Source organism: Theropithecus gelada, chromosome 7b (assembly GCF_003255815.1).
Source record: "Theropithecus gelada isolate Dixy chromosome 7b, Tgel_1.0, whole genome shotgun sequence".
NCBI lineage: Eukaryota > Metazoa > Chordata > Mammalia > Primates > Cercopithecidae > Theropithecus > Theropithecus gelada.
Genome location: NC_037675.1, coordinates 70,222,881 through 70,234,786, shown reverse-complemented (window position 1 = coordinate 70,234,786; position 11,906 = coordinate 70,222,881).

Below are 11,906 nucleotides of genomic sequence, written 5' to 3'. Positions count from 1 at the left end.
CCCTCCCCTTCCCTTCCCTTCCCTTCCCTTCCCTTCCCTTCCCTTCCCTTCCTTTCTTTCTTTCAGATAGAGTCTCACTCTGTGGCCCAGGCTGGAGCATGATGGCACAATCTCAGCTCCCTGACCCTCTGCCTTCCGGGTTCAGGCAATTCTCCCGCCTCAGCCTCCCAAGTAGCTGGGATTACAACAGCGCACCACTACACCCAGCTAATTTTTTCATTTTTGTATTTTTAGTAGAGATGGGGTTTCACCATATTGGCCAGGCTGGTCTCGAACTCCTGACCTCAGGTGATACCCTTGCCTTGGCCTCTCAAAGTGCTGGGATTACAGGTGTGAGCCATCACACCGGCTTGGGGTAGGATTTCTAAGCCACAACAATCTTATGACTTTATTGACAGGTCTCAAGGACGCCCGGGGGCAGAACAGCAGAGTCTCTGCAGGCAGGACAGGTATAGTCCGGGGGTGCTGAGCCTCCAGCCTGGGTGGACTCCCTTACCAGATACGGTGGTGTCCTACCCGGGTCACCTCTATTTGAGGATGACTGCCTGCACTGAGCGCCTCAGGTGCAGCGTTTTTCCTGGAAACAGGAGCAAGCTGGGTCTAAGCACAGAGCCCGCTGGAAGCGCCAGGGAGTCAATGCGGGTCAAACGGTGACGGTGACGGGGTTGGTGAGTAAATACTGGCTTGCTCACAGCTCCGTGTGACCGCTGAGGTCTGCTGTACCTCTACCAGGCCCGGTAGGATGGAGTTCCAACTGGCCATGCTGGCAAAATGGCTTGATAATCCCTGTCTAAACAAGTCCCTTCCCTCCCCTGCCTCACTGTTGCTCTCTATGATCACTGACAGGGCTCAGACACCCCAAGATAAGGCACCTTGACATAGTGAGTATTTGAAGATGCAGGAAACTGAGAAAACCACAGAAGCAAGAGGGTCACTTTGTGATCTCATTCCCTTCTACCCTGAAGTAGGTCATCTGCATTAACATCCTTATTTCAGAAGACACAGAGAGAGGCCAAGAAGAACCTGAACAAGCAGGACTTTTGTTTGTTCTGTTTGTTGTTCTGTTTGCTAAGTTTCCCCAGATTTCTACCATTGGACTGTACAGCCCTGGTCCAACATACTTTTTCATGACTGTCCTTAAGAATGTACAAATTTCCCTGTTTCTTTGGGTCTGTATTTTCTAAAGACTCCCATGTCATGTAAAACTTACATGAATTAAATGTGTGTGCTTTTCTTTTGTAAATCTGTCTTTTGTTTTAGGGGTTCATGGCTGGCAACCCATGAGCCTTGTGACATAGAGGAGAAAAAGACAAGACTTTTTCTCCTCTATGTCACCTTCCAAAAAACCTACTTTCAAGTGCTCGTCTCAGGATCTGTTTTTAGGGAGAACTCAAATGAAGCTAGCAGCCTTTTTGGGGCTCACAGTCCCCTGTAATGCTGCTTCTGTAGTGGGGTGCTAGGAAACATTTAACAACTTGCTGAATGGGGAAAAAAGCCCTGGTTTGCAGTTTGCTGCTTTCCGCGGTGTAAATACTGCCCCCGTGGCTGGTTTCCATCTATGGAGTTGACGTCACTGACCACAGAGTTGAGGAGAGGTGCACACTGTTGGCTGTCACAAAGTGGTTTGGGCTGGCTGCAGCCTGGGTCACTGCTGTAACCCTCACCACCCTGTAATGTCATTATCTCTCTGTGTCCCCTCTACAAGGAGACCTTAGCACTGTCGCAGTGTCCACTCATCATGGGTACTAATACTCATGGAGCCATGAGTAAGTAAAAGCCACAGTGGTGTTGGAGAGCTGCTGTCAGGGAAGCGGGTCCTGGGCTAGCGGAGAGGTGAAGAGGCTGTACAGAGGCCACCTCCCAGCTGAGACTGGAAGCATCAACTTGGGGGTCCCCCAGCCCTGGCAGGGAGAGACTGAACATGCAGGGGTCTGCAAGGGCAAAGCCAGAGCCAGGGAGGGCATGTGTGGAGAATATTTGGTCCTGGAGGTTTCGAGGGCTGCAGCATAGAGGAAGAGAAAGGTGACCTTCTGCCTCTGTGGGGGACAGTGACCCTGGTTTGGCCTGCTGTCCCCTGGTACCCCTGAGACCAGAACCCAGGCAGGCCTTCCCAGTGGCCCCTTCCGTCAGTGCTGACATGAAAACAGGAGCCCTGGCCTGGCCACAGAGCCTGCCAGTTCCAGCCTGATTGGAGAACTTGCAATTAGTGTCCTTCCCAAAGCTGCCACCTGGAGGAGAAACTTCGACCTCTTTACCCAGGGCCTGGTGTGGGTGAAGGAGTCGGTTCAGCCAGTAAGGAGCCCAGTGGGCCTGGGAAGATCACAGGAAACCCACAGCTAGAACTGGGCAAGGTGCGGGGTGGAGTCAGGCACGGGAGGCCGGATTTACAGAGCTGCTCCAGATCCAGGTGACATGTAAGCACAGAGCCAGGGCTCCCTAGAAGTTTCTCAGTTTGGAGCTGAACATAAGCGCCTCAGACTGTTTAGGCTACTGCAACAGAACACTGTAGACCGCGTGGCTTAAACAACACAAACTTATTTCTCCCAGTGCCAGAGGTTGGAAAGTTGAAGATCAGGGCACTGGCAGACGCGGTGTGATGAAGTCTCACTTCCTATTCCATAGATGGCTGTTTTCTCACTGTGCCCTCACAGGGCAGAAGGGGTAAGAGAGTTCTCTAAGATCTCTCTCTCTCTTTTTTTAAAGACAGAGTTTTGCTCTTGTTGCCCAGGCTGGAGTGCAATGGCGCGATCTCGGCTCACTACAACCACCACCTCCCAGGTTCAAGTGATTCTCCTGCCTCAGCCTCCCAAGTAGCTGAGATGACAGGCATGCGCCACCACGCTCGGCTAATTTTTTGTATTTTTAGTAGAGATGGGGTTTCTCAATATTGGTCAGGCTGGTCTCGAACTCCTGACCTCAGGTGATTCACCTGCCTCGGCCTCCCAAAGGGTGGGATTACAGGCATGAGCCGCCACGCCCAGCCTAAGCTGTCTTTTATTTATTTATTCATTCATTTATTTATTTATTAGACAGAGTCTTGCTCTTGTTGCCTAGGCTGAAGTGCAATGGCATGATCTCGGCTCACCACAACTTCCACCTCCCTGGGTTCAAGCGATTCTCCTGCATCAGCCTCCCGAGTAGCTAGGATTACAGGCATGTGCCACCATGCCCAGCTAATTTTTTATTTTTAGTAGAGATGGGGTTTCTCCATGTTGGTCAGGCTCATCTCAATTCCCGACCTCAGGTGATCCAGCCACCTTAGCCTCCCAAAGTGCTGGGATTACAGGTGTGAGCCACTGCGCCTGGCCTAAACTCTCTTCTAAAAGGACACTTGGGCAGGGAACAGTGACTTGTGCTTGTAATCCCAGAATTTGGGGAGGCCAAGAGAGGTGGAAGGCTTGAGCCCAGGAGTTTGAGACTGTTATATGTAAAAATGTTTATTTAGAAATGGAATGCTTGTTCCCTGGTGCTGCAAAGAAACAGCACTTGAACATAAATTTAATTCTCTCAGCAAGGCCATTTTTACTTTCTGCAGAAAGGGTGCTCATCGCAGATGGAACAATGGTGAGAGCACACCTGAACAAAGGAGGGAAGCAATTTTTATCCCTCCATTACGCAGTTTGTCCCTGCTACTGTGTCTTGTCTCCATTGGCTGGAGCCAGATGTCACAATCTAAACTAAAACCTGATTGGCTAACAGTTGAAAACTTTTCTAAATAGGTAATGGCAATAGAAAGACAAAGGAAAAGAGGAAGTTGCTTATGAAAGGACTTAGAAAGTGATAACATTCCCAAATAAGGAAGGGGCATAGGCTGCAAGCTGGGACATGCCTGTGAGCACGTCTAGCACAGAGACCCTGGTTAAAGTACAAGGACATAGAATGTACCACGTACCTGTATGTCTAGCATAAAGTTAGTTTTTAAAAGAAACTATTATTTCTAACACTTATGATTTATTCTTTAATAAGAAGGGAAACTTTGAAGAGAAACTTTTTACTTTCTACAGAGACCAACCCCATCGCTACAAAAAATACAAAAATTAGCCGGATGTGGTGGCATGTGCCTATAGTCCCCGGCAACTCGGAAGGCTGAGATGGGAGCATCACTTGAGCCTGGGAGGCAGAGGCTGCAGTAAGCCGAGATCACGCCACTGCCCTCCAGCCTGGGCGACAGAGTGAAATCCTATCTCAAAAAATATATATGTATAAATTAATAATAAATAAATAAAAGGACATGAATCCCATCACCTAATCACCCCCAAAGGCCCCATCTCCAAATACCATCACACTGGGGGTTACGTTTCAACATATGAGTTTTGTGGGGGGACACAAACATTCAGTCTATTGCAATAAGGGCCCAAATAGAGGTGCCAGAGGAGTGCCTGGAGAATTATCCAGGATCCACAGACCTGAGGACCGAAATGACAAACTGACTTTGGCCTTGTCCCCATCACTTCACCTAGAAGGAAAGGAGACTAGGACAACACAGTGAGAAGGATAGACGCATTGGGCCCCAGCACACTTGGGTTTGAATGCTGCTTTTTCTGTTTACTAGCTGTGTGACTTTGGGAAGTTTTCTGAACCCCTCTGAGCCGCTTTCCTGGTTTGTAATGCAGGTCTCTTGGAGGCATGTCATGGTGTGTGCTAACTGGCCAAAATGATGCCTGCAGCATAATTAGGGCTCCATAGGTCATCCTATATTTCATTGAATCTGACATGCCACTCATTTGAAGAGGCACCTTTACTTTAGCTCCTCTAAGAAAGGAAAACAGCTGCCAAATAAACTGACCTGCCATCCGTTGTAAGATGCACCCAGATTTCAGAGATAACAAAATGTAATACCAAAAAATGTGTATCTTACAATCGATGAAATGCAGTAGTTCTTTTTCTTCTGATCCGTGGTTTTTGTGCTTCTGGGGCTTCTGTCTCTGGAAGATAGCAGGGTATAATGATTGACTGAGGCAGCCCCACTCCGGAAGTCACCTCTGCCCAGGCACTGCCGCTTGCTCCTTTTGCCTGTGCTGCTGCCCCTGGGTGGCTTGTGCGTGAGGGTCTGAGCTTTACCTGTGGTTTCTGGCTTCTGTCAAGACCTGTTTGAGTCCATGAGGCTGCTCAGCCTTTCTGAGGCCAGGGAAGCCATTTTCTTTTTCCTCTCCTCCCCTCCCCTCCTCTCCCTTTCTTCTTTTCTTTTCTTTCTTGTTTTTTTTTTTGAGACAGAGCCTCGCTCTGTTGCCCAGGCTGGAGTAAAGTGGCAATCTCAGCTCACTGCAACCTCGGCCTCCCGGGTTCAAGCAATTCTCCTGCCTCAGCCTCCTGAGTAGCTGGGATTACAGGTGCCCACCACCATGCCTGGCTAATTTTTGTATTTTTAATAGAGACAGGGTTTCACCATGTTGCCCAGACTGGTCTTGAATTCCTGACCTCAAGTGATTCGCCTGCCTCAGCCTCCCAAAGTGCTGGGATTACAGGCCTGAGCCACTGCACCTGGCCCAGGGAAGCCATTTTTGATCTCTCCGCAGTTCCTGGGGGCAGAGCTGAGCTACAGTAGATGCGCAGAGCCTGCCACTAGCCCTCTGTTCTTAGAAGGTGGGAGGTGAAAGTGGACAGGCCATGCATGAGGACAAATGTGCCCATTCCTTACCTTGCCACGAGGCCTGTTACATGCTGGCAGCTTTCCAAGTGAATTCTCTCCACCCCAGGACCTGGGAGGGAAGCAGGGCAACTCTTGGGCTCCCTGTGCTGCAGATGAGGAAATGGAGTTAGTACAGGTTAAGTGATTTGAGAGCATTACCTGCCTAATAAGTGCTTGACTAGATCCCAGGTCTATCTTAGGGGCTGCTTCTCCTGTTTAATGAGCAGTCGCTGGGTGTAAGAAAGACACAATGATGCTGTGCAGGTGAGGCAGGGACCAGAACACAGTGCTGAGCATGTTCTAGGGATGCTGACAGGTTGGGAAAGCCTAGACCTGCACTAGTGTATATATTTAAATATTCTGTGGAAAGTAATTTAAAAATACTTCGTGAAAAAAATAATAAAAATTTTATATATTGGGTTAAATAACATATTTCAAACTTAATTTCACCTGGCTGGATGTGGTGGCTTATGCCTGCAAGCCCAGCACTTTGGGAGGCCAAGGCAGGTAGATCACTTGAGGTCAGGAGTTTGAGACCAGACTGGCCAACATGGCAAAACCTCCATCTCTACTAAAAATACAAAAATTAGCTGGGCATGGTGGCATATGCCTGTAATCCCAGTTACTCGGAAGGCTGAGTCAGGAGAATCCCTTGAACCTGGGAGGTGGAGGTTGTAGTGAGCCACGATGGCACCACTGCACTCCAGCCCTCTGTCTGCACTCCAGACAGAGCAAGACCCTGTCTCAAAAAAAATACAAATAAAAATAATTTCACCTGTTTCTTTTACCTTGTTTGATGTTACTGCTAGAAAATTTCAAATTATATGCATGCCTTGTAGTATATACATTTCAGCCCCCACAATGTCCCCCACCATCCCATCCCCTGCTTTTCTCCAGCCCAGTCTCTGAGACTTCCCTGTCCCTAAACAGTGGAGTGATGGCCTGTTGGTTGCTTTCCACTATCACAGTGAGGCCCTGGGAAAGTCTGGGTCTGCAGTGGCTCAGGTGTCCGAGGGCTTCTGGGAGCTCTGAGCCATGGCTGTTGGCCTTCCTGGTCTCCCAGCTCTCCAGAGGCCTGCGGGCCTGTTTCACCTTACCTGGCTACTGCCTGTAGAGGTTCAGGATAGAGCGAAGCAGGCTCCCTCCGCCGTGGTTGAGCTGCAGTCCTGACCATGTGTGCCCTAGGCACTAGTTAAGGCACGTGGGGGTCTCCGACCTTTTTGCCCACCCAGCTATGGCCTGCGTTAGGGCTTTCTCATCAGTTTTGTCCTATCCTGTGTTGCCCAGGCTAGAGTGCAGTGGTGATCACTCTGAGTGTAATGGTGATCAGAGCTTACTGCAGCCTTAACTTCTTGGGCTCAAGAGAGCCTCCTGTCTCAGCCTCTCCAGTAGCTGGGACTGTAGATGCAGGCCACCACTACAAAAAAAGTTTTGTAGAGATGGGCATCTTGCTATGTTTCCCAAGCTGGTCTCAAACTCCTGGCATAAAGTGGCCCTCCCACCTCAGTTTCCCAAAGTGCTGGGATTATAGGCATGAGCCACCATGCCTGGCTGTGTTTTCCTTCAATATACAACACACATATGTGCTTGCTTTTGGCCACACTTTTAAAGTAAGGCTGATAGCTATGAATCCGAAATCTGTTTCCAAAAAGTTGTTGTTGCTGTCGCTGTCGTTTTGAGATATTCTGGCTAAATGGTTGATAGCTGTGTTTGGTTTTTTTTTTCTGTATGGAAGCTATGTTTACATTTCAGATTGGGTGCAGTGGCTCATGCCTGCAATCTCAGCACTTTGGGAGGCTGAAGTGAGAGAATTGTTTGAGGCCAGGAGTTTAGGACCAGCCTGGTCAACATAGTGAGACCCTGTCTCTACTAAAAATAAAAATTAGCTGGGTGTGGTGGCAGCACCTGCCGTCCTAGCTACTTGGGAGGCTGAGGTGAGAGGATCCCTTGAACCTAGGAGGTCAAGACTGCAGTGAGCCATAACTGCGCCACTGCACTCTAGCCTGAGTGACAGAGTGAGATCCTGTCTCTAAAAAATAAAAAAATTAAAAAGTTATATTTGCATTTCAAAACCTATTGATCCATTCAAGGACTCTCAGTTTATTCTGAAACCCTGACTGTGGGCTGTGGCCCTTGGCACTTGGACAACTAGAAAAGTGGTTTTCTTTGGCAAATGTACCACAGCCCTTCTTTTCTCCTTGTTAATGGAAGAGTGTGGGTTTTTGGAATCAGACAGACCTGATTTTCAGCTCTTGCTTTGGCATGAACTCTCTGGGAGACAGTCGATGAGCAAGGGTCCTAACTTCAGCTTCCTATAGGTAAAATAGAAAGAATACCTGTCTCGTTGTGAAAAATAAGTGAAATATTATATATAAAGTGCCTAGTAGAGTGCTTTGTGCTTAGCAGGTAGTGCATTCAATAAATATGACTACAGGCTGAGCGCGGTGCCTTACACCTGTAATCCCAGCACTTTGGGAGGCCAAGGTGGGCAGATCACCTGAGGTCAGGAGTTCGAGACCAGCCTGGCCAATGTGGCGAAACCCCTTCTCTACTAAAAATACAAAAATTAGCCAGGTGTGGTGGCGGGTGACTGTAACCCCAGCTACTCAGGAGGCTGAGGCAGGAGAATAGCTTGAACCCAGGAGACGGAGGTTGCAATGAGCCGAGATTACGCCATTGCACTCCAGCCTGGGTGACAGGCTCAATAAATAAATAAATAAATAAATAAACCATAGGATGTACTATCATGTTCTTGAATAATATTTTAAGAACATGGGAAAATTTGCATGGTATGGGAATTGATGGGAAAAAAAGAGAATACGTAATTATTTGTAGTGGGTTCATGACACTGTAAAACAGAAAAGTATGTACACATAATAATTGGCTGAAAATACACCAACATGTTCGCAGTTGCTATAATTGGGTGGGGTTATAGGTGACTGTTGTTTTCTTCTTTTTATACTTTTCTCTATTTTAAAATTTCCATAACAAACAGTTATTATTTTTATCAGCAGTAAAAAACCCCCACCGTTTGTGTGTTTATTCCAGGTCTTAGCATCATGGAAGAAATGTTTTCTTTAAATTATATTTTTAAAGACGTAAGTTCCTTGTGTGTAAAACCCATGCTTTTTGGTGAAGAAAAAATTCCTCGTTTCTTCAAGTTGTTAAAATGTTAAAGGCATTTCTTATTCTATTTAAACCTCTGGGTCAATTGCTGCTGTGGAAACTATTGTAATGGATATTTTACGAAAGGATAAATGCAACTATTAAAAATTATTGAAATAGTGTACCTGCTATGGTAAAAAAACTATATTGTACAGTATATGTAATAAACTTTTCCCCTCCCCAGCAAATAATCACTATACATTTTTCCAGAATGTTACCATGCATATACCAACCTATATGAGTATTTTTATTTAGTTTTATAGAAGGGAATAAGTTATATACTTTTTTGTGATCTTTAAAAAACATTTTATTAATGTATAATTCACATAATATAAAATCCCCTCATTTAAATAGCATAGTTCAGTGATTTTTGTTTTTCTTTTTTTGTGTGTGAGATGGGGTCTCATCTGTTGCCCAGGCTCAAATGCAGTGGCACGACCTCAGGTCACTGCAGCCTCGACCTCCTGGGTTCAAGCAATCCTCCCACCTCAGCCTCCCTAGTACCTGGGACTACAGCTATGTGCCACCACGCCTGGCTAATCTTTGTAATTTTTGTAGAGACAGGGTTTCACTATGTTTCCCAGACTGGTCTCAAACTCCTGGGCTCAAGTGATCTGCCTGCCTCAGCCTCCCAAAGTGCTGAGATTACAGGTGTGAGTTGCCTTACCCAATTCAGTTCAGTGATTTTCAAGGTAACTTTATAGAGTTGTGCAACCATCACCACAGTCCAGACACTCACCATGGTGCTTTCTCACTCAACACTGCCTCTTGGAGATGGCTTCGCATAAGTGAGTATGGATCTCTCTCACTGTTTTCAGTGGTTTGCTGGTTTTCCATCACATGGATGCACCATTGTTTATTTAACCAGTGCCCCACTGGTGAGTCCCAGTTTTTTTGCTGCTATTAACTGCGCTTCAGAGGAAATCCCTGTACATACATCTTTACACCCATGAACATGAATGTACCTGTAGGGTTCATTACCAGTGAAGGAATTGCTGCATTAATGAATATGTGCTTTTATAATTTAAGAGACTGAAAATTACTTCTAATTAACATTCCTACATTAGTATTTGAAAAAGGCCATTTGTTCAACTAGGACTTTAAAACAATCTAATAAGATAAAAACTGCATAACCTAATTTGATATAAGAAGTGACAGTGAGGCCAGGCATGGTGGCTCATGCCTGTAATCCCACCACTTTGGGAGGCTAAGGTGGGAGGATTGCTTGAGGTCAAGAGTTCAAGACCAGCCTGGGCAACATAGTGAGACCCCCCCCCATCTCTAAAAAATTTTTCTTAAAAGTTAGCCGGATGTCATGGCACACACCTGTAGTTCCAGCTACTCAAGAGGCTGAGGCAGGAGAATTCCTTGAGCCCAGGAGGTCAAGGCTCCAGTGAACCAAGATTGTATCACTGCATTCCACCCTGGGTGACAGAATGAGACCCTGTCTTAAAACAAAAAAAGAGATGAATAATAATGATAAGAGAAGAAGTGGTAGAGATATCTTTGTGCATTTGTATGTATGTATGTGTATGTATACAAACACAACATTTTTTCCTAATGTTTATAAAGTATATGTCTGGTTTTTTTGTTTGTTTTTTTTTTCAAATGGAGTTTTGTTCTTGCCACCCAGCTGGAGTGCAATGGCGTGATCTTGGTTCACTGCAACCTCCGCCTCCTGGGTTCAAGCAATTCTCCTGCCTCAGCCTCCTGAATTGCTGGAATTACAGGTGCCTGGCACCATGCCCAGCTAATTTTTGTATTTTTAGTAGAGACGGGGTTTCACTGTGTTGGTCAGGCTGTTCTCAAACTCCTGACCTCAGGTGGATCCACCCGCCTCAGCTTCTTCAAGTGCTGGGATTACAGGCGTGAACCACCGCGCCCGGCCGTGTCTGCTATTTGTTAAGCCTCTATGTCCCTGGAAGCCACACAATTTACATATGTGGGAGTTAATACATTAGACATCACTATTTCTATGGAGCTTTTAAAATGAGAAAAACCTGCTAGATACACACACACACACACACACGTATATCCAAAACAATGGAAATAAGCATATTGAAGAGATGTTTGCCCTCCTGTTTACTGCAGCACTATTCGTGATGGCCAAGATACAGAATCAACATCAGTGTCCACTGATAGATGAAGAAAGAAAATGTGACACGTATACACAATGGAATATTATTCAGCTATAAAAAATGATAAAATCCTGTCATTTACAACAACATGGATGGAATGGAGGTCATCATGTTACATGAAATAAGCCAGGCACAGAAAGACAAATGCCACATATTTTCATTCATGTGGAAGCTAAAAACAAAGGTGGATCTCATGGAGCTAGAGGGTAGAATGATAGTTAACGGAGGCTGGGGAAGATGAAGAGAGGTTTACTAATGGGTAGAAACATACAGCTAGACAGAAGGAATAAGATCTAGTAGTTGATAGTACTGAAGGGGAATTATAGTTAACAATACTTTATTGTATATTTCAAAATAGCTAGAAGACTTATAATGTTCCTAACACAAAGTAGAGATAAATGTTTGAGGTGATGGGTGTTCTGATGGCCCTGATTTTCTCTTTACATGTTGTATACATGTAATAAAAATATCACCTGAGGCTGGGCATGGAGCTCACGCCTGTGACCCCAGCACTTTAGGAGGCTGAGGTGGGACGATAGCTTGAGGCTGGGAGTTTGAGACCAGCTTGGGCCACAGATGGAGATCCTGTCCCAAAAGAAGAGGGGTAGGAGGGAAGAAAGAGAATAAGAAATAAATTAAATTTAAAAAATCACATGTACCCCCAAAATATGTACAACTATGATGTATCAATAAAAAAAAAAAAAACTCCAACAATGAGAAAAACCAAAGAAAAATGGAGGACGGAACACTTGATTGACGGCGACCGGGGACTGTGTGTCTTGAGCAGGTTGTGCTCAGGTCTCTTCCTCTCTTGGAATCTCGCTGTGGGCCAGCAGGTGGCGCTTGTGCTCCCCGTGACCGCGATCCGTGAAACTGGATTTAATATAGTAACCCGATGTTGCCCTGAACATATAATTTTCAAACCTTCCAGTCCACCACAAGGAAAACCTCTGAGGATTTTCTTCTGGGAAGAG